The 26,955-nt window shown below is 46.5% G+C and overlaps 1 pseudogene; it reads right to left on the bottom strand.

Annotated features, from left to right (window-relative positions):
- Positions 1-2,118: 2,118 nt before the first annotated feature.
- On the bottom strand, positions 2,119-25,102 carry LOC132581954 (uncharacterized protein K02A2.6-like; annotated as a pseudogene).
- Positions 25,103-26,955: the final 1,853 nt, after the last annotated feature.

Here is a 26,955-nt window from a genome sequence, read left to right as displayed (position 1 = left end):
AAGTTTGGCCACCTCAATCTTTCAACCTGGTTGAGATTTCCTTTCAACCTGGTTGAGATTCTGCTGTGCATGTTTATTGATCACATTGGTTTGAACTCTATGGCGGAAACATTCTAATTAGTGATTTAGTGTGGTACTGTGACCCTCTGGAGGAATCCATGTGGAGTTGTTTTTCTTGTAGACTCATTTTGATGGTATGTGTTGGTGAGTATTCTGTTGGAGGGTTGATAAATGTTCTCCAGTAGATTGTATGATGGTATATTGTGTAGATGTTGCATGTTCTTGTGTATGTTGGAAATATTCCTTAAAGTGAAGACAGTGGGAAAAATTACCTCAGTAAGCTGAGTGTCTGACCGATGGACTCTATCAGTAGATAAGGAACTTTGCATTTTCCATAATGACGGACCTGATCCTATATTCATCCGTAAGGTAAATTCAGTTTGTCACCGGTTAGAGGATATTGTCCCTTCATTTTGTGCTAATCCCATAAGAAAAAGGAGTGGCATCAGTGACATGTCAGGAGAACACTCAGTTTTTACATGGACAGGACCAAACAGTTGAGAAAATGTGATGTTTTTTGTTTCTTTCTGAAAGACCTCTCTAGGTCAACAGATGTCAGTCTCTACCTCGAGTAGGTGGATCAAGGGATACATTTGGGTGGCATATAAAGAAAAAGGCTTAGATCCTCCCAAGAGGGTGACAGCTCATTTTTTGAAGAGGTCAGCTACTTCAGCAGCATGCTGTTCCTTTCCATGTTTAGAAACTATTTGTAAGGCGGCCACACGGAAGTCAATGCATTCTTTTACTAAGCACTATGAAGTAGACAAGTGGGCCTCAGTGGAGGCCACCTTTGGTCTCAGAGTGCTTCAGCATACCCTCTAGATGAGGAAGCCAACTCCCTCCTGGGGGCATAATGCTCTTTAATGTCCCATCAGTGCAGGATTGACCCACTCCAGAACCACTGGAGAAAGGAAGATTTGTATCCATATACTCTGAAGCTTCTCAGTAGTCCTGAGTAGGTCCATCCTACCCACCCACCCAGTGTTTTGTTGGGCAGCTTCCTGAGTCTTGAGGGATGGTTGAAGTCTTATTTTTTTAAAAAAGCATTGAAGTCAGCACTGTTATTGTTGTTGCATACCGATGGATTGTGTTGGTGTGGGTTTTGGTGTGTTTTTCTGATAGTAAACATATTTTACTTCATTAAGTTTTGGAGAGCTTGTGGTTTGTTTGTTTTTTCTAAAGTGTCTAATTAGGGAGATTCACAGCTTGGAGATGACTGGGCTTTTCCCAGGGGATAGGCCACTTCTCCTGTATCTTTAAATAAATTGACCCTGTTCTGGAGGAGGAACCTATTCCCCATCAGTGAAGGACTGACCTCACCCACTCCAGACCACTGAGAAGGATGCTTCACAGTAAGTGAAAACAAATCCTAGCCAGCTCAGTTAGAGACATACAGCCAGTCCCAGCAGAAAGCCACCTCCAGCATGAGTCAACACTACACAGGCTCATTAGCCTCTTTCTGATTAATCAGTGTGACAAAAGGACTACCAGGTGAGGCAGGGGCTAAAACTGAGAACCTGCATCCTAACTGTTGCCTCAGGCAACAGCAGAAGTGTTAGATCTAGAGACACAACAGATAAGTTTCTGGCATCTGGGAGGATGTGAAGCAGTCCCTCAGTCCAGGCTTCTTCCAGTAACCTGTCTAAACTCACATGAGTAAGGTGGGTGGGTAGGAGGCAGTCACAGCCCCTTTGGAAGACCAGGCACCTGTCTACAGCTGCCTGCAGGCCTGTAGCTACAAGGGGGCCTTTGGGGCCCCTGCCCCAGACTTATAAGGAGGCCCCCCGACTCAGGGCCCCTGAACTGACCCCCAAGTCTCTCCCTCACCTCCTGCTTGCTCAAGCAGGATGTGAGAAGTGGCAGGTCTCCTTTCTTCTTACAGCCCACTGGCTATGAAAAGCAGGGAGACTGGGCCTGCCAGCTCCACCTCTTTCCCCTCATGCTCAATTGAGCAAGAAGGGAAAGAGGGAAGCTATGGTTCTCTGTGCTTATTGTAGCCAGCTGGCTGCCAGAAGCATGGAGAGCTGGCCTGCCGACTCTGCCTCTTTCCCCTCCTGCTCAATCAAGCAAGAAGGGGAAGAGGGAAGCCACTGTTCTCTGTGCTTCTTGCAGCTGGCTGGCTGCTAGAAGCATGGAAAGCTGGCCTGCCGGCTCCACATGTTTCCCCTTCTTCTGAATCAAGCAAGAAAGGGGAAAGTGGGATGCATAAAGCACAGAGATCTGCAGCTTCCCACTTCCCCCTCTCTCGCTCAATTGAGCAGGAGGAGAAACTGCACTACACATTTGCGTCAGTGTTCAGATGGGTCTGTTTCCCCCGACTCAGATTATTTATTTCTGCACCACAGCCTCCCCACCCAGTACATCCCTGGGATTGATTTCTGCACTACCATTATCCCGGAGCATTCCTTGTCGCTCTTCCTGTCGCTCTTCAGTGTTTCCTCACTGAAATCTCCACCTCCTGGTTTTTTTCCCATTGGGGGCGTGGTTTTGATACAATGTGACCAATTGTCAACAACCTTACAGGCTGCATTGTTTTATGTGCTTGCTTTAAACCAGCATGCTGATTGGCTGCCTGTGTTGCCTCCAGTGCTTGAAACACTTTGTTTTGAATAAGTTTTGAGAATCGCCATTTGCCCCAAACTTGCTACTGCAGCGTGCCAGCAAACAGCAAACAGACCACTTGTAGAAATAGAAGATAATAAAGTCTGCTCTCCATTGAACATTATGCTAAAAAGAGTGGGGGGAGAAGGTTTCTCTTGCAGAGAGTGTGGGAAGAAGAAAGAGCAGAGAGATGGGAGCTTCCCCCCTTCTCGCCTGTGTTACTGTCCTTCATTACCACAAGCCTCCTGTCTCTCCCCCCCTCCCAGCGCCTCAGGGTGCCGCTGGGCACTCCCCAACCTGCCCTGCTGCTCTCAGCTTCCCGAGTTGCAGATGCGGGAAGCTGAGAATGGCTGGATGGTGTGGATGGTGTGCCAATGGGAGCTCTCTTCCGAGACTGGCTTCTTGAGGGGAGACAAGGCAGAGCAGCCCAACTGCCCCTTTCTCAGGCCGGGGGGGGGGGGGGCAGGCTGCTCCACCCAACCCCACCTTCCACCTGTAAGGCCCCTCTTTTTACTGCCCCGCTCTGGCTGTGCCTCCTTCACTGGTTCGCCATTACCGCTGCCCACCGCTCCTTTCCCATCCCTTCACTTTGCCTCCCCCCCCCCCCCCCGAGCGATCACGGCAGGGCTCAAGCGCTGCGCGCTGTCATTGCGCAGTGGGGGGAGGCAAAGGGAAGGGATGGGAAAGGAGCGGCGGGCAGCGGTAGCGATGGCGAGCCGGCGAAGGAGGCACAGGCTGTGACGGCGGGCAGGTGGGCAGTGCGCTGGGGGAGGGGGGGCAAAGGGAAGGGAAAGGATGGGTGGGCGGCGGTAGCGGCAAGCCGGCGAAGGATGCAGTGGGCAAGTGTTGCAGTGGGAGGGAAGGGAGAGAAACTTGTGGAGTTTGCACGAAGGGTCATCTGGCCCTGTGCCCCTCCCCCCACCAAATTTATTACCTCAGGGGCCCCTCCACCCCAAATTTTCTGGCTATGGGCCTGGTAGTTACACAAATGAGGAATGTCATTAAGCTAAGGAATTCCTTCCAGAACTTGGCTACAAACTGAGAGCATCTGTCGGAAATTACCTTGTCTGGGAAAAAATACAATTGCACAATACGTTGCAGGAACAGCTTAGGTAGTTTCCTAGTCCTTCGGAGCTTTGCACACAGCACAAAGTGGACTTATATGGAAAATGTGTCCATTACAACTCAGATGATGGTCTTCCCCTTACTGGGGGATAAGTCTGTGATAAAGTCCATGGAAATTATCGACCAAGGGTACAAGAGGGTTTCTAAAGATTGCAAGAGACCTGGGGGCTTCCTCCCTCTTTTCTTTCCTATTAAACAAGTGGAGCATGAGGATACAAATTGGGATATGTCCTTGCACATGCTCAGCCACCAGAATTGTCTCCCTGTTAAATTCAACGTTTTGATAAACCCAAAATGTCAAGCTAGCTTATTATCATGACAATGTTGTAAAATCTTAGCGTTCAAAGATTCTGGAACATACAGCTTTTCTCCTTTGTACAGTGCAACGTGATCCCACCCTGCTTCTTTTAGTAGTGCTTCTTTGACTTTCTCCACCCAGGAGCTGGATTGGGTCTTGGTGGCTTCCTGTGCCTGACTGCATGTAGTTACCACTCCTCCTAACTGGCAGGAGTGAACATAGTATCTATTACTTCTTTCCTCTGATTCTCATGTTGTGGGAGGCAAGACAGTGTGTCCACTAGGAAGTTAGACCTCCCCAGGTAAATGCTTGAGAGTAAAATTAAATTTTGAGGAGAACTCTGCTCATCTGTTTGGCCCCAAGGTGCTGGGGGGATTGTAAAGCCTCCAAGTTCTTGTGATCTGTCCAGACCTCAAATGGCACTCAGGAGCCCTCTAACCAGTGGCACCAGTTAGTTCAGAGTCTGAGACAAATGGTGAAGTAGATGAACCATTAGTTTGATCCAGCACAGTTGTTCTTGGCCAGATTTTCTAGAACAACTTAGAAATAATCATTGGGTCCAGGAAAGTGCAGGTTATTTGGTTTTGGCATTGAAGGGAAATTTTGCATACCTTGTGCATAGATTAGGCTTCCTACTGGCCCACTAAAATAGTACTTTCTATGGAGCCAAGGTGACCATTATTGCTGGGTCTGCCTTCTATCATCTCCAGAATGCTGACTTTATGACTGATAACAGACAGGCAGTTTGGGCTGACTCAGAGACTAACATGAAAACCAACATGAAAAATCCCTCCAAACGCTAACATCTGTTGCCTGTCCCCACCCGTACTCACCCCGTCCTCTGGCATCCTCAGAGCTGCTCAAAAAGCTACCGCTTTCAAAGTGGTAGTGAATGTTTGAAGCACACACCAGTCGCCTCTTTGGTGTCTGGATGTGGAAGCATGGAAGTGAGATGCCTCGGTGGTGTGAACCCACCAAGCCACCCCAAGCCAATTCTGGCTTTTTAAAAACAAACTACCCAGAGCGCATGCCAAGGGAATGATGTGCTGCAGCTGTCTGACCGTGCCAAGGCACCCCATTGGTGGGATAAGGGCCCCTCACTGGAGAGTGTGGACAGTTCAGGACGTTTCTTTCTGAGCCAGCCCGATTTGGGACTACTCTCATCTGCTCCCAACTGCCCATCTGTTATCAGCCTATGAGTTTTACATACTCATAAAGAGGAAGCATTTTCAGAGGGATCATGTAGGTAGGTCCTTATCATTTAGTCTCTTTTCCAGCATAGAGGTTTAGCAGATAATAATTAAAATAATTTTGTCTGGTTGATGGAAGAGATAGTTTATCTTTTATTTCCAGCTGTTTAAAGAATGAGAAGAAAGCACTCATTCTAGCTAACTGAAATGAAGACAAATTAAAAGTGTTACATCAGTGATGGAACCACTACAAAATATATAAAGGGTCACTAGATCCCAATTTTGTGAAAGAATAACTGGTGTGTTAAATACTGGGTTTGATGGCAAGAACAAGGACTCCAAGAATAGTGATCAGCATCTTTACTAGTGATTTCAAGCAACTGTATACAGCATGCAAACCCCAGACCTTGGCCTGGTTAAATACTGTAAAACTCCGCACTGCTCCAGGCCCATAGGTGCAATCAAACTGCCCCTCTAGCCCCCTATAATGCAACTAGGGCAACCTGTCCAACCAGACCAGGGGTGGGGAACAGTGGCTCTCCAGATGTTTTTTGCCTACAACTCCCACCAGCCCCAGCCAGCATGGCCAATGGCTGGGGCTGATGGGAGTTGTAGCCAAAAACATCTGGAGAGCCACTGTTCCCCACCCCTGAACCAGACCATGGCTGCTTCAATCCTAGTGCTCTATTGTCGTCAGAGTTGAAGCTCACAGAATACCTAGGAAACTCAGTCCGGACATAACATGGTACATTCTTGTGGGTGGGTGTTTATTATAGGGGAATCTTTAGGTGATGCATTTTTGGGGATTCCAGAGCCTCAGTCAAATAATCAGTTTTCAAAGAACATTTTTGTCAAACTGCCACTGTGGCCGACTCCCTTTAAGATATGAAATCCAAACAGCATACTTTCCCCTACTTTTCCCTATGGGGACCACCTCTCCCCATATGTGCCCTGAAGATCTTTACACTCAGCCAACCAGCATCTACAGGCTCAATTAGTCTTAACCAGGGCCAAAGGCATTTTTGACCCTGGCCCCTGCCTGGAGGAATATGCTCCCCTCGGGATCAGGGTCCTGCCAGATCTCTTACCATTTTGCAGAACCTGCAAAATGGAGCTGTTCCACCAGGCCTTTGGTTGAGGTGATGGGTGCCTCCCTTGCTGCAGCTGTTTTCTTTACTTGGCCCAGTCTTCTGAAGCCCTTGTTGCCTGGTGGCTACAGTTCTGGTTTCATTGTATTTCTAGCTGGTTGTCTGCTTTAAATTTGTTTTAACTGTTTTAATTCACTATGTATTGTATTTTATTTAATGTAATCTGCCCTGAGCCTGCTTGCAGGGAGGGCGGAATATAAATCAACAAAAATAAATAAATGTGCCCTTTCATAAAATCTGGGCAAAAATCTTGATATTATGGTTGTGTGATTTTATCAACAATAACATAAAAATGCACAGGTAATGTCTGTTGATATTTTGTTGAACTGAAAGAACATATAGGATTAATTTTTTGGAATATTTAACTGTGGTGGAAATACATGTTGGACTAAGACCCTCCAGAGTGTTCATAGCACTCATGGAACCTGCACCAACTCAAGCATTTATGGCAGGGATGGGAAATCACCTCAGTTCAGCAGGGGTATCCTCACCATTTATTCATAAAAGCTTCTTGCCTCCAAAACAGGGGTGGGAAACGTCTGGCTCAAGGGCCATTTTTGGCCCTTGAGATCACTTGGTCTGACCCTTGGGGATTGCTGGGCTGAGCTGAGCCATGTGGCAGCTCCCTGCAGCCTGGCTGGCCAGTGAGGATTGTGGGGTCCAGCCACGCTGTGTAGCAGCCTCCCCGGGACCTGGCTGGCCAGCAGGGATCGTGGCAGCCTCCCTGGGGTCTGGCTAGCCAGCCAAGATGACTGCAGGGCCTGGAAAAGTCACTGTCACAGTTCAAGTAAGTTTCCCCCTTATTTCTTTATTTCCCTTTCTGTTTCTTCCCCCCATTTTCTTTGTTTTCCTTAATACCCCTTTCTTCCCCCCTTCTTTATTTCCCTTTCTTTCCCTCCCCCCCCCATTTCTTTATTTTCCTTTATTACCCTCCCCCCCCATTTCTTTCTTTCCATTTCTTCCCCACATTTCTTCATTTCCCTTTCTTCTCCCCATTTCTTTATTTCCCTTTATTTCCATTTCTAATATTAGGGGATGCTAATATTAGAGGATGCGGTCTAATATGCTAATGAGTTCCTACTGGGCTTTTTCTACAAAAAAAAGCCCTGGACCTAGGCATTTGCCTAGGGCAGTGGGTTGGGGGGTTGTGTGTGTGCCAAATTAGGCTCTCCCCACATGAATTCAAATAGAAAAACAATTATTTACATTAATTTTGCTGGCCTGAATCATTCTTCCTCAGCAAAACACTGTTTTTTAAGTTGATAATTTTGTATGGCTCACGAATTATGTTATAAATATCCAAATGGCCCATGACAGAAAAAAGGTTCCCCGCCCCTGCTCCAAACTAAAATATGTCACTCCTGGACAAGGTACTCAAATAACATAATTACACATTGAATTGAGAGGATAGTATTCTGTACTTTATTTAAAAAAACCAACAACAATAAACACCATAGTTTGTAACTAAATGGGAGCTTTTAGGCAAAACTGAACTGCAGATTTCAAAAACCTTTCAAAAGAACAGTATTATCATGGTCATACTTCCTGATCTTTTAAGAAAACTAAGTGCATGTCAAAGCTCTGTTACAAAGACCTGGTCTGAACAGATGATTTCCATAGAGCTCAAGATCCCACAACCTAGAGCATTCTGCTATTTCAAGCAGAGCTTGAATTCAGCAGAAGCTCACAGGAGCGCAGCCCCTGAACCTCCAGCCAGGGTCTGCATGCAATGGGGAGTTCTCTCCCTGCTGCACACAGATCCCAGGGTATATGCAAATAAAATATGCAACTGAGCTCCTGCACCTTTTTTTCCTACAAAATGACCCTTGATTTCAAGTATGGTTGTAGGTTCAGAGTAGGATGCAAGAATTAGGTTTCTTGCTAAGTCCATTCCCTCAAATAATAGCTGATGTTCTACAGATAGCTGCAGTAGATGTACATGCAAAACAAATTTGAAGCTGTAAGAGTCTATGCATTGACTTGGATGCCCCAGGCTAGCCTGATCTTGACAAATCTTGGGAGCAGGGTTGGCCCTGGTTAGTACTTGAATGCAGGCCCATATACAGAAATGTTTTGATGGTGAAGCAGGGGCCATGGCAGTGGGGTAGTGGAGAACTTCAGCTGAAGCCCTTTGCACCCTATGGTGCTACTTTCCAAGCAGCTCTCCAGTGGGTGGACAAGTGAGCCTACAGCTGCCACGATATTTCCTCCCACTTCCCTAGGGTTGCCAAGTCCAACCCCAGAAATATCTGGGGACTTTGGGGGTGGAGCCAGGAGACTTTGGGGGTGGAGCCAGGAGACACTGGGATGGAGCTAGGGGGAGGGGGAAACGGCGCCGGTGAGCGTGGCGAGCCGCCCCACAGCTGCCGCCTCTTCTCCGCTCGCCGTGGCTGCTCCTCCGAGATGGGCTCAGGCTGAGCCCATCTCGGAGGAGCAGCCATGGCGAGCAGAGAAGAGGCGGAAGCGGCGTGGCGGCCTCGCCCGCTCCACCTCTGGGGTGGAAGCGGAGGGGGAAGTGGAGGCGGGCCAGGGGCGTGGCGAGCCCCAAGTCCGGGTCCTAGAAGGGCCCAGATTCATGGCTCGCCATGCTCCTGGCCTGCCTCACCCTCCCCTGCGCTGCTGCCGCCTCTTGGCTGCTCCTCCGAGATGGGCTCAGCCTGGGCCCATCTCGGAGGAGCAGCTGCGGTGGGCGGGGAGGGGGCGGCAGCGGCGCGGCGGCCTCGCCCGCTCCAGGATCAGGCGGCTCGCCATGCTCCCCAGCGCCATTTCCCCCTCCCCCCACTTCCATTTTTTTGGGGAGCGGGGGAAGAGGGTGGAAATTCTGGGGTCCCCTGCCAGGGCGGGAGGGTTGGGAAGCCTACGCTTCCCTCTCTCTGTCTCTCCCCCCTCTTCCCATGCACTCCATGTACTAGTAGAGAAAAAAAGTTCAGAGAAGCAGTATGTTCTTCAACCAAGTATAAACCATTAATTACTTCCCTCAGCAAACCAGTGCTATCCCAAAGCACTTCAGTTGGTGCCAAGAGCTAGGAAGTCAACTGCTTTCACATGCATCTTTTAGAACTCAGTTACTTTCACACACAGCTCTACAAACTTCTGGACACTTACTTCCAAGGACATATACTGGAGAAAAGTCCAGCTGAGCAATCCCAGAACCAGGGAAAAAATGCAAATAGCAGGAATGGTGGTGACAACAAGAGCACCTCAGTGTCAAATCCCTCCCCTGGTTCCCCAATAATAAAAAGTCTTTTATTCTTTATAAAGTTCCTTTTATTATAAGATCCAGGTTAATAGGTACAGACAGATCTGAATCAGATCTGGGGTGACCCAGGTATTCTTTCAGAAATATAGGGTAAACTACTAAGCAATAGGCCCCCCTTTCCCCAGCATGATTGAGATACAACAACTTATTTTCCAAAGTATTCATTGAATAGAACTTTCTATTCAAGGTTGCAACTTTGGATACATAGTTTATTACTGTGCAGTAGAAGACTAAACAATAGGTGTTGCCATGGGAATTAGGCTGAGAGTGTACAACTGGCCTAAGGCTTCCATGGTACAAGTGGGGATTGGAATCTGGGTCTCCCAGATCTAATCTTGCACTCTAACCACTACACCTTAATGTTATGTTGGATAACTGTACAATGGTTTTTAAAGTGATAATAAATTATATTTATCAAACATAACAATGTGACTATTTATCTCTAGTCTACAATGCATAACAATATTTTATAAAGAGTATCTACAAAATTCCTGTACAACTTTTGATCTCTATAAATAACATCCAACAGTCCTGAAATGTCCTTAAAAAGGAACTTACTGTTGAAAAAAATATGTATTCAGTCCTGCAGATTTAAAGGACTGATAACTGTCATTATTTTCAGTCCAAGCTTGGCTCTGAAGAATTTTAATTGGTGCCTGGACATTCCATGGCAACCAAATTACTCCAACGAGGTCCTGATGAATGATTATTCTTGTTTCCCTCTCCACTTCTTTCATAGAGATTCAGCCAAAACATATAGATTCCCTTCAGTCATATAAGACTGCCACTGTTAATTGGACTCCTTAAACTCGGAGCACATACATTCATCCACTTTTAGCCTTCGTTGTTGAGTGAAGCTCTTTTTTCCCATCATTATGAAAGTGCTACTGATGGTTATGTGAGCAGTAAGAAGGCACAGGCTGGATCCAGTGTATTGCAAGTGTGCTTTGTAGAAGGCAGGCTATTAGTAAATAAAATTATATTGTGTGGCTTCTAAGACTGGATGGTTTGTCCAATGGTCCTAGCCAAAGAATGCTAACCCATGATATGGTTTGGGGACAAGAACTGATTCTATTACTACTGGAGGTATTTTGGAGAAAGAATAATCCAGATTAGTATCTAAGAAATAGGTTCTGACATAGAAATTCTTGCAACATGGAACAATTAAAGGAAGGCTTTATGACCAGACATCTTGCCTTTGGCATCTTTTTTGAACAATACCTATATAGTCAATATTTTCTTACACAGATGTCCTTTGCGCTGGAGAGTGTGGACTAGGTTAGGGGGGAAAGGAAAGTTCAATATAGTAAAAAATTATACTTTGAAATGTATGGAGCAATTTTGGATACAATCTTTTGAAAATATGTTTTTTTAAAAAATAGACTGTTCAGGTACCCTGAGAACTATTTAGTCAATAGGTGAGTAAAAATAAATAAGAGCTGGATGGAACTGTTGGAGATGAGAACTGGGAATATGTATGTAGATATATTAGATCCCTTGCACCGTTGTTGATTTTAGTGGGTATTTCTCATTGAAATTGATGGGCAGAATATAGGATTTTGTGTAAGTGCCTGCTGGAGCAGGAGGTTAACAAGGTATATGAAACTGGTCAGTTTAAATTTCAGAAGATGATGATGTATATTTTTCTTCACATATGGTGGAAGAAACCTTTGGTTAATAATTCTGGGGAAAGTATATAAATATTATTTTGGCAATAATGGGAATCAGTTGAGACTTGATACCTTGATAACTTTGCTGAGTTTGCTAAAGCACTCTGATGTGACTAAACATGAAAACTTTGCTGCTGCAAAGTTACCTTGGAAGTCTAGAAATCTAGAAACCTAGAAGTCTAGGTCCATTGCAACTCGTGAAATGGATGATAAAAATAAATTCTGCACTGGAACTGGACAAATTAAACTATTTGTTAAAGGTCTTTTGTTATTTCCTTTAAGTAGAAGCTGTGGATCTTCTATTATTGTTGGAGCTATAGATTATATAAATGGTTTTTTGGGGGGGTTGCAAAAAATGTGTTTCAGTTATGGTATATAATCACCTGTAGCTAGTAATTGGATGGATCAATTGAAATATTCAGATAATGACTGGGTATACAACGGGCAACTTAGTATAGAACGGGCAACTTACTATAGAACAGCCATATGGAATCCTTGCCAAGGTAGAAAGGAACTCACAGCCCTCATTTGACTCACGATGTGTCCCAGCAGCACCACCACTAGCAGCAGCAGCAGCAGCAGAGGGGAGGGAGGAGGGAAACAGCCAGCTTTGGGGTTTTTTTAAAAATATGTTTAAGATTCAACAATTTGCAGAAAATCTGACCCCACCACAAAGCCCTAATTTACCCACTCTCCAATTAATAGAAAGGTCTGGGCATGTGCCAAAGTTGCAAACACCCACCTGCTGAAGTGGGGGGGAGGGGCAGTTTAGGTTTCTAGAGTAACCCAAAATGATGCATGAGCACCATTAAGGGACATGTGGTTGTTAGAAACCAGGAAAAAAACAGTAGTAGGTATTGGGATACCAGGTGGGAGACTATGGGGGGTGTTGTCCCCAATGTTATGATGTCACATTAAGGACGCAGCCCTACCCCACCAACAACCACCCCTCTGCCTCCCTGTCCTGCTAGATTTAAAGAGTCCAACAGTGAATCAGATGAGCACGTGGCTCACCAATCAGATGAAAGGCCCTTTAGATCTCACAGGAAGGGAGGGAGAGGGGCAGCTGCTGGTCACACACCTGAGCTCCAAGTGGTGATTTTTCGCTTGGAATTTGGGTAAGCATGGCCGTACTTGCAAAAAGCACTTAAAGGATCGTCCCTTTAAGTACTTTTTGCCAGCAGGTGCGCCTGAAATTCAAGTGGCATTGTCACTTGGAATTCAGGCACAAGAAACCCCACTCAGATAAAGCACTTAAAGGTTGCGATCACACACACTAAATAAATCACTTTCAATCCACTTTCAATGCACTTTCCAACTTGATTTTCCAGTGTGAACCGAGGTTTGCACAAGTGAAATTCAAGCAGCAATGTTTGCTTGGAATCCAGGCATGTGAGGCCAGCCCTACTTGCACTCTTTAAATGCTTTCTGCAAGCAGGACTGCGCTTGCCCAAATTCCAAGTGGCAAATCACCTCTTGGACTTCAGGCATGACATCATAGAATCATAGAGTTGGAAGCAACATCCAGGGTTATCTAGATGTTTTAACTCAGCATCAGAATGAATAGGCTGTCCAGTTCCTCAAAGAGATAATTATCTTGGCCTTTGAGAGATGAATCTACCTGATCTGTGCAAAACACAGATGTTCTGATGGTCTTATGAAGATATCTGATCCTGAAGAGAGTAGTCTGTATCATTTGATATATCAAGCTTTCGCTTGGACAGGAGGGGGACTGTTACCTCATCACTGGTTTGATAAATGAGGTATAGTTTCTGGGAAAGATTCCCAACATAATTTATAGTGTTATGAAGCAGTTCTTTACAGGTTACCCAAATCTTGCTATCTGAAATATCAGGTTTTCATGGACACTGGAAGGAGCTTTAGGAAGTATCTGGCAAGTATCAATATTCTGAGTCCCAAGATAACCATAAAATCTACCTTGAATCAGCATTTTTCACCCTCCTCACAGTGCAGCCTGCATTCTGCAGTGTTTCAAGGCAAGCCTTTGTTTAGATCCTTCTTGGACCCCCTAACCAGATCTAGGAACTGGCATCAGCTACTTGCTGTCCAAATATATCTCCAGCATTCCTTGACAGTTTAATATTATCAACCTCCGCATTTCCATATTTAAAAGTCACTTTGTTGAAATTTTGCTACATCCCTTTCATTTCTTGAATAGTAGTGGGAAAAGAGGCAGACATAAAAGAACCCAGTGATTCAGAGTGGTAAGCTGCAGTACTGCAGTCCAAGCTCTGCTCACAACCTGGTGGAAGCTGGGTTCAGGTAGCTGGCTCAAGGTTAACTTAGCCTTCCATCTTTCCAAGATCAGTAAAATGAGTACCCAGTTTGCTGGGGGTAAAGTGTAGATGACTGGAGAAGAAAATGGCACACCACCCCGTAAAATGTCTGCCAAGAAAACTTCATGATGTGACATCACCCCATGTGTTGGTAACCTTTACACTTAGAGGCAGATATAACATTTCAAAAGCTGTTTATGCGCTGAGATAAGAGGAGGATTGCCAGGCATAGCCTTGCCTGGCAACCAGTAGGAGACCAAAGGGAGGGGAAGAAACATAATGTGAGCAATGGTGTGAAATCATTTCTGGGAAGACTCCCAACATGAGGTAAATCCTCTACAGATTTTTGAAAACACTGATTTTACCATAGAATTTCTGGCTATTCTTAGAGAGCCGTGAGTTCATATCTGGGCTCCATTGTTTACAGCCCCCTGTGAGAATTTTTCTGAACTCTAAGATTTAACAAACTTTCTAATATTTTTCTCCCCCCCCAAAATGGGAAGATAACCAAAACATATAAGGCAGACTGATGGAAATATTCATCAAGCCACATCACTATGGCCACATAGGAAAAGAAATTTGATAGGAGGAAAAGTTTGATAGGAGTAAGGTGTTATGACAATTGTAATTCAAGAAGCATTTTAGGGTAGATGCTGAGCTGATATAATTTAGTACATCTTAAGAACATATGAACATGAGAGGAGCCATGTTGGACCAGGCCATAGGCTCATCCAGTCCAACACTGGCTTAGTCTCACAGCGTGTTGAGTCTGTGTTAAACTGACCCGGTTTTGTCCCAAATATCTTTGTTCCGGATATTTTTGATCAGACTGCCATAACTGCAGTTTGAATCATTCCATGGTGAAATTGTCCTCCGCCATCCACATGATGGCACCATGCAGTTCTTTTTTTGTTTCTCCCACTATTATGCGCATAGGCGCATAGATCAGAAAACATTTTATTATAATAATTATAATAATAATACTTTTTATTTGTATCCCGCCCTCCCCGCAAGGGCAGGCTCAGGGCGGTTATGCACATATCGTTAAGTAGTAAAAAAAAATGTTGACCGTAAACTGGATGTCTGAGGCTCCTTTTGCTCCAGGACAGCCTTCACCCATCTGGAAGTTTTGAGAATTATCCAGATAGAGAAAACTACAAGTTGAAACCAGACAACTCAAAAAACACCGCAAAGGAGCAGGTAACAAAATAATCCAGATCAGAGAAGGTTTTTTGGGGGGGCCACAATGATTGACTACTGGGAGGCATATGTTGCTGTCTGATCAGCCACTTTTAATCCGGTAGAAAACAGCAGCGACAATTGATTGAATTGTGCATCTGAACAGGCCCCAATGTCACACAGTGGCAAAAAAAAAACCAGGCGCTATCAGGAGGTCCCTCAGTGGGGCCAGGACACTAGAAGCCCTCCCACTGTGCCCCTCCAAGCACCAAGAATACAGAGCATCACTGCCAGACAGAGTGATGTCAGGGGTGTGTGCATATGCAAATTAGTTGTGCTAATGAGTTCCAGCACACCTTTTTCTACAAAATGACCCCTGGAGTCCATATTTAAAATGTTTCCCAGCTGCCACTCCAAGTGGTGGTGAGAAACAAGAGATGGGGGATCCCCTGCCCTCGTCAGGAAACTGAGCAACACAACAGAGAATGTTTGTTGTTACGGTGTATGCAAGTGAAGTGTAGTTTGTTGGAGTTCTTACCCAGTTCTAAAAGAATTTTCTGTGATGCTCAAAGATGCAATACATGAAGCAAGGATACAATATTGCAATTTACTGGACTGCTGGCTGCACTCCGAAGAAGAGGAATTGTACAGTGTTGACATCACCGGTTCTTCTTTATTCTTTGTATCTCACCACCAGACTCCCTGATAGGAGACGGCATTGAATTGCGTTAAAAGGACATTGGGACTTTCGCTGGTGGTGTTTGAAATGTTCTATGATTGTTCTGTATAAGAGACTGATTAATTTCACTTTTGATGTTTTACATTGTTTACTAAAAGGACTTTGATACTATCCTTAGTTCAATTATTTGAGGCTGGTAATCACGGAAGCCTTGTGCTTATATCTCCTTTCCTCATCAGGGAACCAACAACCCTAGATAACAAGAGACCATGAAATACAGACCACCACCATATTGGATTCAATTTAAACTGCAGGTTTTCAGCATGGTTTATCCTCTTAAAGAGGAAGATGAAGGCTGGCTGATATGTAGAACTGATATGGATGACCATTAGTTAGCAACTATGAAAATGCTGAAGCCATTACTGCCCATTTACCATTGCCCGAAACCATTTCTGTCCTGGAGCTATTTTGTGGCTGATTTTAAATATGTCTGAACATTTTTCCCAGTAAAGGGTGAATAAACCTGCACATGAAATACATATTTGCTTAACAGTCTCCAATCCCTCATACCATGGCCTCAGGAATTCTTAGTGTTTAAAAACCATTTTCTCACAGGGTCTTCCCCTTCTTCAGGGCTAGAGTTAATGTAGGACTGTTTACCTTGTGGTCCAAGCTGAATGTAGCCCATCAACACAACTCTCAAGACCTGCAGAAAGGCTTTTCCTTCTTAACACCTGCCTCAAGGAACCTGCTCCCTCAGAGACTCCTTTCCCTCAGGGCTTGCTTTGGAAAAAGTCTCTCTTCTCTTCCACCAGATTTGTTGTGCTTTATTTTAGGAACTGTACAGTAAGCACAGGTTGTAGTGATTTTCTAATATACTGAATAATATGTCAGCAGGAATACTGTGGATTTAGACCGATATATACAGTTTCATATCTAAGGAGAACCATATGGTTGCAGGAGAAATCATTTTATTTTATTTGGATAGATGGTAAGTAGAAACATATTCCAGATTTCATGGGAGGCCTTGTCTCTCCTCCCCTCTTTGACAGCTGGAGTATTCCTAGAACTTGGCCTTAGGTTGTTCCAACCATTTGTTAAGAGCAGATAGTTTAACACACAGCCCTCTAAACTCTGTGCCATATTATAATGTCCACTTAGCAATACGAATAATGATACTTCCTCTAGCTAGTTCAGCATGTCATGCCTGCTGTTGATGAACCTATTAATAGTAAAACAATTCAAAAGGAGTCAAAACATGTCCCAGTGAATGCAATTTACAGCTTCTTGGAAGCTGATAATTAACTGTCATGTACCTCATCCTAAATTCTTTCAGAAAGTTTAAGGCAAGCAGGGCTTTTTTTTTTAGCAGGAATGCACAGAAACACAGTTCCAGCTGGCTTGGTGTCAGGGGGTGTTGCCTGATATGCAAATGACTTCCTGCTGGCTTTTTTCTGCAAACAAGCCCTATGTGAAACAATGGTGATGTCAGAGGTGTGTGGCCTGATATGCAAATTAGTTCCTGCTGGTCTTTTTCTCCAAAAAAGCCCTGAGAGCAGGGGAAAGCTTACTAACATGTGGCATAATTAGAAGCATGAATGTGTAAAATTAGAAGGGAAAAAACTAAGTGTAGCAAGCAAGATTAGCAAGCAAGAGACAGGGCTTTTTTTTTGAGCAGGAACACACAGGAATGCAGTTCTGGCTGGCTTATTGTCAAGGGGTATGTAAATGAGTTCCTGCTGGGCTTTTGAGGCCCTGAGTGAGAATAATTATGGCACAAAATCTCTAAGTGTTGATTGTCATTACCACCAAGTAATTGTTAGCTCTGAAAGTCTGTTGATTCAATTTTTTAGATCAACGAATGGTAGCTGAATGATGGGTAGTTTCTACAAATCTTCACTAAGAGTGAAAATGTAAGGCTGTATCTATAAAAATGGAATAATAGAGAGAGGCAGTGTGGTAGTGGTTAGAGTGTTGGACTAGGATTTGGGAGACCCAGGTGAAAATCCACACTGTGCCATGGAAGCCTGAGGGGTGACTTTGGGCCAATCACACACTCTAAACCTAATTCACCTCATGGAGTTGTGAGGATAGACTGGAAGAGAGGGAAATAATGACTGAGAACAGACAGCCGGCTCAGAACAGCATCAAGCCACCCCAGAAGTGAGCCGGCCAGAAAAGGAGTGGCAGGGAGCCTCCACAACAATACAACATCTCATCTGAGCATGGACACTGGTACTAGAGCTTGCTATAAACCCAAGTGCCAACTTTGCTGTTACATACACCCAGGCAACACAATCACTGGACCTAACAACATTATCTACACCATCTCAGGCTCATTCACTTGTTCATCTTCCAACATTATATATGCCATTAAATGCCAACAATGCCCTTCAGTTCTCTACATAGGGCAAACTGGACAAACCCTATGCCAAAGGATAAATGGACACAAATCTGAAATCAGGAATTACAAAACTGAGAAGCCTGTGAGAGAACACTTTAACCTTCCAGAGCATTCAATGGGTGACCTCAAAGTAGCTGTTTTACTGCAAAGGAACTTCAGGAACAGAATGGAGAGAGAAACTGCTGAATTACAAATTATTATGAAACTTGGAACAAACACCTCCCCAGGACTGAACAGGGATATTGGGTTTTTTATCTCACTAATATGTTAAACCAACTCTCACTGAATATAGCCATATATCCACAGTATTCCAATGTACTTCTCTTTTAGAATAGTGTATCAGAATGTTTTTGTATTGACATACTCAAATAAGGGATATTGGCTGTTTATATCACATATACATTTTCACAATATTTTAATGTATTCTTTTTTTCTAATGGCAAAACTATAATGATGTTTATAATGTATAGAATGATGTTTATAATGTATGTTACATGTTAAAAAGTAAATTAGGTGGACAAGAATATCACTAGGAAATACATGTGCTTTTGTTTTACCTAAACTTGTAGCAAGAGCAATTAACAGACAACTTTTATTACCTTTTATTGGTTTCCTATGCAAATGCTATCCAGACCAAATAATCTTTCAATTTGTTTATTACACTATTTTGCCATTTGATCCTAACTTTGTATCACTTTAGATTCTTAACCACTACCCACCAGCTATACGTAAATTCTGCTCACTGTACCCCAATCCCTAGTCTTAAGAAGTATGCATGCATACGAAAATTTACATTGTGAATAAAACTTTGTTGATCTTAAAGGTGCTACTTGACTCCTATTTTGTTCTACTGCTTCAGACCAACATGGCTGCCCACCTGGATAAAAATGGAGGTCTCCTGGGGTTACAACTGTTCTCCAAGTGGCAGAGATCAGTTCACCTGGAGAATATGACCACTTTATAGCCCATTGAAGTCCCTCCCCTCCCAAACAACACCTTCCTCAAACTCCACCCCCCAAAATCCAGGAATTTCTCATCCCAGCGCTGGCAACCATACTTCCTCAACCTCTACATATTCTTCTTCCCCCATTCTTTGGAGATTGCTCATTCACTTTACTGTCCAGTTTTGATTATATCTTACATGCCAGTTGGTCAGTGAGACAATAGAATAGAACAAATCTGTAACTACAATGTTATTCCATTAAATAAACAATTTACAACAATAAATGTGTATCTTCTTAAAATAATTGTAAGTGCAGCTTCCAAAAATAGAAAAATACAACAAAATAAGTCTCTAGAAACATTCTTTAGTATTCTCACATTCCCAGGCTAAAGTCTAATAGAGGTAACCAAAGAGGTATAGATAAAACTTCCAAACTGTACCACCAGAAAAAATCTGACACTCCTAAACAGTAGAATTCAAAGGAGGAACAGTCCCAATCACAAGTCACTGAAGCTGAGAATCACTGAAGTCAGTTAAGAATCATCAGTTCAAGGACGCAGTTCTTAAGTATAGTGTTTCAGATTCCTTCTTCAGAAAACTCTTTAGATCAATTTCAAAAATAATTTAATTACTTATTGAGGTTCCACTCCACAATTTCAAACTTGCAGTAGCTGAGCCTGTTCCACTGAGCAGTCACTCTGTCAGGAAGTTCTTCCTAATATTTAGTCAAAAACTCTAAGTTTTAATTATATTTAATTTCAACTCGTTGGTTCTGGTCCAACTTTCTGGGGCAACAGAAAACAACTCCATACCATCTTCTATATGATGGCGAGGATTACTTGAAGATGGTGATCATATCACCTCTCAGTTGTCTCCTCTTCAGGCTAAACTTACCCATCTCCTTCAGCCTTTCCTTGTTGGACTTGGTCTCCAGACCCCTCACCATCTTTGTTGCCCTCCTCTGGACATGTTCCAGATTATCTATATTCTATATCCTTCTTAAATTGTGGTGCCCAAAACTGAACACAATACCCTATCTCTCTCTCTCTCTCGGCTTGACTTCGCGAACGAAGATTTAAGAAAGGTGCAGTAGTCCATGTCTGCTGCAGGCTCGCTGGTGGCTGACAAGGCCAATGCGGGACAGGCAGGTCCGGCCACAGTGGCTGCAGGGAAATGTCTGATTTGGGGTTGGTGCTGTAGCAGGACGATTCTTCCTCAATCTCCTTTTGTCCTCAAGACCAGCTATGCGTGCGTTCTCAAAGGAAGAGACAGCCTGGTGGATGGTGTGCCTCCATGCTTTGCGATCTGAGGCTAGGTCAGACCACTGGTGATGGTTAATGCAACAGGTACCAAGGGATTTCTTCAAGGAGTCCTTGAACCTCTTCTTTGGTGCCCCTCTATTTCGATGGCCGGTGGAAAGTTCGCCATACAAGGCAATCTTAAGAAGGCGGTGATTTTCCATCCTGGAGATATGCCCTGCCCAGCGCAGCTGTGTCTTCAACAGCAATGCCTCGATGCTTGTAACCTCCGCCCGCTTGAGGACTTCAGTGTTGGTCACAAAGTCACTCCAGTGGATGTTGAGGATGGTGCAAAGGCAGCGCTGATGAAAGCGCTCAAGGAGTCGCAGATGATTACGGTATAATACCCACGATTCGGAGCCGTAGATGAGGGTTGTCATCACAACTGCTTTGTAAACATTGATCTTTGTGCCTTTTTTCAGATGCTTGTTGCTCCACACTCTTTTATGCAGTCGGCCAAATGCACGGTTTGCCTTTGTCAGTCTATTGTCAATCTCCTTGTCGATCTTGGCGTCTGAGGAGATGATGCACCCCAGGTAGCTGAACTGCTGGACTGTCTTCAAAACTGATTCACCCACAGTGATGCAAGGAGGGTGATAATCTTCCTGGGGTGCAGGCTGGTGGAGAACTTCTGTCTTCTTAAGACTAACTTCTAGGCCGAATAGCTTGGCAGCCTCTGCAAAGCAGGACGTCATATGCTGCAGAGCTGATACCGAGTGGGAGACAAGTGCAGCATCATCAGCAAACAGTAGCTCTCGGATAAGTTTTTCCATTGTCTTGGAGTGGGCCTTTAGTCGCCTCAGGTTGAACAGGCTGCCATCGGTGCAATAGCAGATGTAGACACCATCGTCATCATCTAAATCTACTGCGGATCTTTGAAGCATCATGCTAAAAAAGATCGTAAAGAGAGTTGGCGCGAGAACACAGCCTTGCTTTACGCCTGCGCCTATTGGGAAGGGCTCCAAGAGATCGTTGCAGTGTCTGACTTGGCCTCGCTGGTCTTCATGTAGCTGGATGACCATACTGAGGAACCTTGGGGGACATCCTAAACATTCCAAGATTTGCCACAGGCCTTTCCTGCTAACGGTATCAAAAGCTTTGGTAAGGTCGACAAAAGTCACATATAGACCCTTGTTCTGTTCCCTGTATTTCTCTTGGAGCTGCCTGAGAACAAATACCATGTCGGTAGTGCTCCTGTTAGCTCTGAAGCCACACTGGCTCTCTGGGAGGAGTTCTTCTGCAATGGTGGGCACCAGTCTGTTCAGGAGTATTCTAGCAAGGATTTTGCCTGCGATGGAGAGCAGGGTTATCCCCCGGTAGTTGGAGCAGTCTGACTTTTCCCCTTTGTTCTTATGTAGAGTAATGATTATTGCATCGCGAAAGTCCCGTGGTAGTTTGCCTTGTTCCCAGCAGGTGACAAGTACTTTGTGAAGTATGCTATGTAGTACTATGCCCCCATACTTCCAGATCTCTGGTGGGATTCCATCAACTCCCGCTGCCTTGCCACTTTTCAGTTGCTTGATGGCTTTAACAGTCTCTTCTAGGGTGGGGATCTCATCCAACTCTGTTTTCACTGGTTGAAGTGGGGTGAGGTGGATTGCTGAATCTTGAACTACGCGATTGGCACTGAAGAGAACCTGAAAATACTCTGACCACGGGTTCAATATGGATGCTTTGTCTGTGAGGAGCACTTGGCCGTCTGCACTATGCAAGGGACTCTGAGCCTGATATGATGGACCATATACTACCTTCAGGGCTTCGTAGAACCCTCTTAAATCACCAGTGTCTGCACACAGCTGGGTTCTCTCTGCAAGCTTGGTCCACCACTCGTTCTGAATGTCTCGAAGCTTGCGCTGGAGGTTGCTACATACAGCGCGAAAGGTTTCTTTTTTCCCGGGACAGGAGGGCTGAGCAAGATGTGTTTGGTAGGCAGATCTCTTTTTCGCCAGTAATTCTTGGATCTCTTGATTGTTCTCGTCAAACCAGTCCTTGTTCTTCCTTGTGGAGAACCCTAGGACTTCTTCAGAGGTCAACAGGATGGTAGTTTTTAGGTGTTCCCAGAGTGCTTCTGGAGAAGGATCTGTGATACCAGAGCAGAGTAAAGTGATACCATCATTTTACGTGATCTGGACACTAGACTTCTGTTGATACAGTCCAAAATTGTATTTGCCTTTTTAGCTACTGCATGTTCAGTGTACTGTCTACTAAGACCACTAGATCCTTTTGGCACATACTACTGCAAAGACATTATATAATTATGCATTTGATCCTGCCTGCCTAAATGTAGATCTTTACATTTATCTCAATTGAAATTCATTTTATTTGTTTTAGCCAGTTTGGTGTAGTGGGTAAGTGCGCAGACTCTAATCTGCGAGAGCTGGGTTTGACTCCCTACTTCACCACATGCACCTGCTGGGTGACCTTGGGTCAGCTACTGTTCTTGCAGAGTTGTTCTCTCAAGAGCAGTTCTCTCAACCTTCTCTTCATCACAGGGTATCTGTTTTAGGGAGAGTAAGGGAAGGAGATTGTAAGCTGCTCTGAGACTCTGATTGACAGGCAGGGTATAAAAACAATCTCCTCCTCCTCTTCCTCCTCCTAACCTATAGAGATCATCCTGTATCTGGACTCTGTCTGCAGCTGCATTTGCTACCCTTCCAATTTTGTATAATCTGCAAATTTAATAAATTTCCCTTCTATATCACGGGCATTAAACTCATTTATTATGCGGGCCAGATCTGAAATAAATGGGACTTTGTGCAGCCAGGCCATGTGTGTCATAAAACGTAATACCAGGTAGTAGAGACATAAACTTTACAAAGGATACAGAGAAACACAATTAAATATATTATTTTTTACTTAAAATACAAACATACTTAAAACTCTTGCAATGTTTTGTTTAAAATGGAGTGGTGAAGGAATAGCAGGTGAGTGGCTGAATGTCAGGAGGTCAGTTTACAGTAGCCAACATCTGCCTGGACCCCCCATGCCTGCCTGTTCATTCAAAGGAGCCTGCCAGTGGGACCTTCTTCTCTGGCCATTCTTGCATTGCAAGTGGCCATGTGATGCCCAGAGGCCAGTGGATACAGCTGCTGCTGCCTTTTTGCCCCATGCTGCCCATAGTTTAGGGCTGTGGTGGTCAGTGGTGGGGTGGCTGTCACTGGTGTGCCTCCCAGGCCTCACAAGGCTGCTGATATAATGGCAGGGGTTGGAAGCTATGACTGACCTGGTCTGGCGGTGTTTGTTGGCTGAGTAGCCAACAGGGTTGTTGTTTTTTTCTCCTGGACGGATTGTGTTGCCTCCTCTCACTCTGTCCTTGATTGATAAAATGTACTGAGTTCGAAGCATGAAGATGCCAGGAGATAGTGAATTCAGCTCTTTATTCAGTGATTCCGCATAGTAAGGTAAAAGCAGAACTGGCTCGCAGGGCCAACGGCCCTCCTTATATGCATGCAAATGACCCCACCCAGAAACCTGTAAAGTACCAGACTTGGAGACGAGCGTAGGGCAACATAGTTTATTCCATGGTACTATACAAGATGGAGAGAGCGAGCACGCGGGCCGGATCCCGCATATATACAGTTGCCGGACTATTCTCCCTGCTGGCCGGTCCAATGCCGGCCAGCCGTATTTCCCGCCACGAGCTGTGATTGGCGGATCGTTGCGCCCAGCGCGGAGGCACCTGGATGTTTCTCAGTTGCCTCCGCAGCTGATGTCATTCTGCTGTTGTGGCCCTTATGAACTGGTTGCGTTCTGCGAACGCCATACACTACACTCCTCCCCCCTTAGTTAGTGACATAGTCCTGGAGGTAGGCGGGAGGTCGGCGCTCCCGTGTTGAACGCCTGGGAGTGGCTTGTGGTGCCGGGGCTACTTCCACCTCTGGGGTTTCCCCGGGGGTTTGAGCGTTGTTGGGTTGTGGGTCGGGGTCCGAGGGTTGGTCCGCCTCTGCTGGTGTGTGTGGCCGTGGTGTCGGTGCAGGTGTCATTGGGTGCCCCTCGGACCCTGTCCCCTCCCTCGTTTCCGTGGGTACCTCTGGGAGAGTCCGGTGGCGTAACTGGTCGATGTGCCGGTGTAGGATCTGGCCCCCCTCGGTGGATACCTCATAGTGGCGGGAACCCACGACCCGTAGTACCCGCCCGGCTACCCACTCGGGGCCTGAAGCGTAGTTGCGGGCATACACTGGGTCCCCTGCGAAGAACCCCCTAGCCGCTTCTCTGACCTCCGGTGACCCTCGCACGTCGGGGGCTCTGTCGGGGTTTAGCCGATCTAGTCTTGTGGTGAGCTTGCGCCCCATGAGGAGCTCGGCTGGGCTGACCCCGGTGACTGGGTTTGGGATGACCCGGTTGTCGAAGAGGAACGCGGCTAGCCGGTGGTCCCAATCGCCTTGCACTATCCTTCCCAGGGCCTCTTTTGTTGTTCGGACCATCCGCTCGGCCTGGCCGTTGGTGGCCGGGTGGAAGGGGGCTGACCGGATGTGTCTAATGAGGTACCTCTGGAGGAACGCCTGGAAGTCCCCCGAGGTGAACGCTGCCCCGTTGTCCGAGACTATGGTGTCCGGAATACCGTGGGTGCACAGGACCCTGCGTAATGCTCTAATGGCTGCTGATGATGAGGTAGACCCTACGGGAACGACCTCTAACCATTTTGTGTATGCATCCACAATGATTAGGAAGATCTGTCCCTGGAACGGCCCGGCAAAATCAATGTGGAGCCGGGACCACGGTTTCCTTGTGGTCTCCCACCGTGTAGCCGGGGCGCTGGGTGGGTCCGGCCGCGACTCCTGGCATGTGCTGCATCTCCGGACCCAGTTCTCTATCTCCCCGTCCATCCCCGGCCACCATACGTAGCTCCTGGCCAGGGCCTTCATTCTCACTATGCCTGGGTGTGTTTCGTGGAGTGATTCTAAGACCCGTTTCTGTAGAGGGGGGGGACCACTACCCTGCTCCCCCATAGTAGGCACCCCTTGTGGGCTGTGAGTTCCTCCCTTCGCATTTTGTAGGGTTTGAACTCTTCCCCCATGTTCCCCTCTGGCCACCCCCTCACCACCCAGTCGAGCACCCGTGCTAGGGTTTTGTTTTTCCCGGTGGCTCTAGCCACCTCCGCCGCGTGGAGGGGCTGCTCCGGAAGCGACTCGATCGACATGACCTGGTGTGCTGGGGCTGGATCGGGGCCTGTGTCAGGGAGCGGCAACCGGCTGAGAGCGTCCGCGTGACCCATTGCCTTGCCCGCCCTGTGTACCAGCGTGTAGGTGTACGAGTTGAGGAATTGATTCCACCTCAACACCCTCTGGGACAGGATTTGGGGAGTTTGTCGGTCTGGGGCCAACAGACCCAAAAGCGGCTTATGGTCCGTCGCTATCGTGAACCGGCACCCATACAAATAATCGTTGAATTTATGGACCCCCGCTACTATGGCCAGGGCCTCCTTGTCGATTTGTGCGTAGTTCCGTTCTGTCGAGGTCAGGGTGCGTGAGTAGTATGCGACCGGAACCTCCCGGCCATCTGGTAACTGGTGCCCCAGGACTGCGCCCACCCCGTACGGCGATGCATCGCAAGCCAAGATGACCGGAAGGCGCTCGTCGAAGTGGTGCAGCACCCCGTTGGAAACCAGAACGTCTTTAACTGCCTGGAAGGCGGCGGCTTGCTTCTTCCCCCACACCCATGGAGCTTTTTTGTCCAGTAATCGGTGTAAGGGTTCGGCGAGAGCCGCCTTGTGGGGTATGAACGTGTGGTAGAAATTGAGGACCCCCAGGAAGCTCTGTAGCTCCGCTTTACACGTGGCGGCTGGGGCTTGAACAATGGCCCTGGTCTTTTCCTCGGTCGGGTGGATTCCCTCCGCGTCCACTGCAAAACCCAGGAACTCCACCCGTGGCACCCCCAGCATACACTTCTCCCTCTTAACTTTTAGTCCAGCGGCTTGGAAACGGCGGAGCACCTCTCGCAGGCGGTTGCGGAATTCCTCAGGGTCCGGGGCGGCGATTAAAACATCGTCGAAAAACGGCTGGACTCCGGGGATCCCTTTAAGGAGAGCATCCATTATACTCTGGAAGATCCCCGGAGCCACGCTGACCCCAAACTGCAACCGGTTAACCCTGAACGCCCCCCTGTGGGTAACTATCGTCTGCGCCTCGGCCGTTTTAGCGTCCACTGGGAGCTGCTGGTAGGCTTGTGCCAGGTCCAGCTTCCCAAAAATCTTTGACCCCGCCAGGGCTGCCAGGACGTGGCTGACTACTGGCACCGGGTATGGGTTGTCTTGGAGCGCTTTGTTAATTGTGCACTTGTAATCGGCACATATCCGCACGTCCCCATTTGGTTTGACCGGGGTCACTATGGGGGTCTCCCACATGGCGTAATCAACTGGCTCCAGGACCCCTTGGGCTACTAGGCGGTCCAACTCTGCCTCGATCTTGGGCTTCAAGGCGAAGGGGACCCTCCTTGCCTTGAGCCGGATCGGTCTGACCGTCGGGTCGAGCGGTAGGGAGATGGCCGGGCCCTTGTAACTACCCAGCGACCCATCGAATACGTCGGGGAACTCTCCGCACACCTCCCCGAACCCTCCTGCTGTGGCTGTGCGCGCCACCTCTACTCGGATTCCCAAGGGGCCAAACCATGCAAGACCCAACAGGGTGGTAAGCGGCCGCTTGACTACCAGGATGTCTAGGGGCCCTCTGAAGGACCCCCGCTCCACCAGCACCCGTGCCCACCCCGCTATTTGGACCGGGTTTTGCTGGAAGTCCCGCAATATGAAATTTGCCGGTCGCAGCTGCAGCCCCTGGCCGGGGCGTAGCCTTCTCAGGGTCTCCTCCG

The sequence above is a fragment of the Heteronotia binoei genome, chromosome 1, assembly GCF_032191835.1.
Source record: "Heteronotia binoei isolate CCM8104 ecotype False Entrance Well chromosome 1, APGP_CSIRO_Hbin_v1, whole genome shotgun sequence".
NCBI classification, from domain to species: Eukaryota; Metazoa; Chordata; class Lepidosauria; order Squamata; family Gekkonidae; genus Heteronotia; species Heteronotia binoei.
This window is presented reverse-complemented; position numbering and strand designations above follow the sequence as displayed.